At 28.4% G+C, this 2,148-nt stretch overlaps 1 protein-coding gene across 1 annotated transcript in view; it reads left to right on the forward strand.

Moving 5' to 3' along the window:
* Nucleotides 1-2,148, forward strand: part of LOC107606361 (DNA excision repair protein ERCC-8) — an 11,150-nt gene that overhangs the window by 225 nt on the left and 8,777 nt on the right. The window lies entirely within an intron of this gene.

Here is a 2,148-nt window from a genome sequence, read left to right on the forward strand (position 1 = left end):
CCTATAATCTGCACTCAACTTGTTCAAACAGATATAAATTTTACACTCTTTTTTTTTTTCATTTAAATTGTTGAGCTCCTTGCTTAAGGCTCAGAAGTTGAAGTGTGCGTTGATATTGGATTGGGGATTTTCATTTTCAAAGGAATTAGCGCGTAAAGAGAGTGAACGAGTTACGAGTTTGTTTGTTAGCTTTTTTTTTATGGTTTCTTACCGTATTTTCAAATCCGACGGTAACAATGAGTTGTTGCATGTACAAGATAAAATTTGAACTCTCGACGCTTGTTTAAACGGACGAATGAGTTGACTACTCAACCAATCCAAATTCAACAATGCTAGGGAACCAAGAGGATAACAGCCAAAAACTAGCCAAATGTCTGTGGGTAAATCTAAAATTTTTACGTGGATGATACTTATACTAGACATTAGGATGTTTCTTCTACTAAATATCAGAATATTTCTTTTTCATATTAAATGGATGTTCTTTATATATTTTATAAATTTTTTTATATATTAAGAATCGGGATTGTTGGAAGTTCCATGATCCCACCCTTATTTCTCCAATATATCATTCAGAATTTTAATTTGGAGTGAGAAGCAATTAATATAAAATATTATAAATTAAAAATAAATAAAATTAATTAAATATAATTATAAATTAATTAAATTATTTATTTTTTAGCTGATAATCTCTTAATTCCATATACTTTTCCATCCAAATTTATTTGTTAGCTTTGGTTGGTTGTTTTAAATGAGGAAAGTGAAACCAAATTTGGGGAAAGTGCTTTGCCACCAAAAGCCAACCTAGCAAAGCAGCTGAATAAGAAATTAGATTCATTCTTAAATAAACTTCATACTTTTAAAGTAACCTACTCAAATCAAATCAAAACATATTTAGCTAAATGAACTTTGACCTATGAACTAACATCTACTAATTGAAGAAGGCATATATTTTGTAAAGGATAAATTCATTTTTTATTTCGAAAATAAATAAATTTTTAACTAATTAAAATATAGAGAGATTTAATTAATTAATTTATAGCAGAATATAACTGATGAGTTGGTCAGAGAGAATAGATAGAATTATAGAAATCACGTAGCAATTAAATATTGAAAGAGAAAGTATGGTTAATCTAACCCCACACTCCCACATCCCTCTACTTTTCAGTTTCTTCTTTATATTGACTTTGATAATGAGTACCACATGTCCACATAAGGTTGTTATCACCTTAGATAAATTTAGTTAGTTTAGGAACCAATTTCGTCAGCTAGGAAATTATATTTAAGAAATGTAATAAATAATAATCAATACTCAATATTCTCTCTATATAAATGTTAAGAAATATCGAAACAATTTTGGTAGTGATTATTACTAACTAAGGGAATTAAATAATAATGAGTGGTGTAGTGGTAGTAGGCGTTCTTTCTTTTTCTTGGTTTGTAGCAAGTAGGAGAGAATCGAATCTAGTGAAGGCTGAAAAGTGAAAAGCAGAGCGGAGGGAGTGGTCTCTTTTTGTCATCATCTGAGTCAGCGAGCGACTGAAGCTCACACTCCTCTACTCCACTGACCACTGCTTCTTTTTCCTTCCCCCTTCTCTAATTTTATGGGAAGAACACACCACCACGGTAGTCGGCACCACTAATGTATTTTTTTTTTTAAATTAAAAGAGAGATTTGAATCTGCAATCTTTAAGTGAATAGGAGGAGATTATGTCATTAATCCACTGATATTGTATTTAAACTTTAAAGAAAAAACAAAAAGATAAATTAAATATTCAAATTGATTGAAAAAACCACCACTATTCATGTTGTATTTGTTGAGAATGGTGTCATAGTAGCTAGAATCTCGATATAACTCTTAAAATTTTTTGATATTTTGATTTTACAAAATTTATACTAAGTTTGACAATTTTATGATTTAAATCTTATTAAAATTGTACGTTTTACATATTTAATTTATTTTTTCGATTTTACGTAAAATTTTGATTTTCTCTACCTTAATTACCGTATCAGATCTAAATTTTTTTTAGAATTAATTTGGATATTTATTAAAAGGAATACTATTTAGTCAAATTAATCTTTCTTCTAGTAAAATTAGTATATCTGTCCGTTTCTATATAGGATAATATATGAAAATATAGAAAGTGTTTT

Source organism: Arachis ipaensis, chromosome B07 (assembly GCF_000816755.2).
Source record: "Arachis ipaensis cultivar K30076 chromosome B07, Araip1.1, whole genome shotgun sequence".
Taxonomy (NCBI): Eukaryota; Viridiplantae; Streptophyta; class Magnoliopsida; order Fabales; family Fabaceae; genus Arachis; species Arachis ipaensis.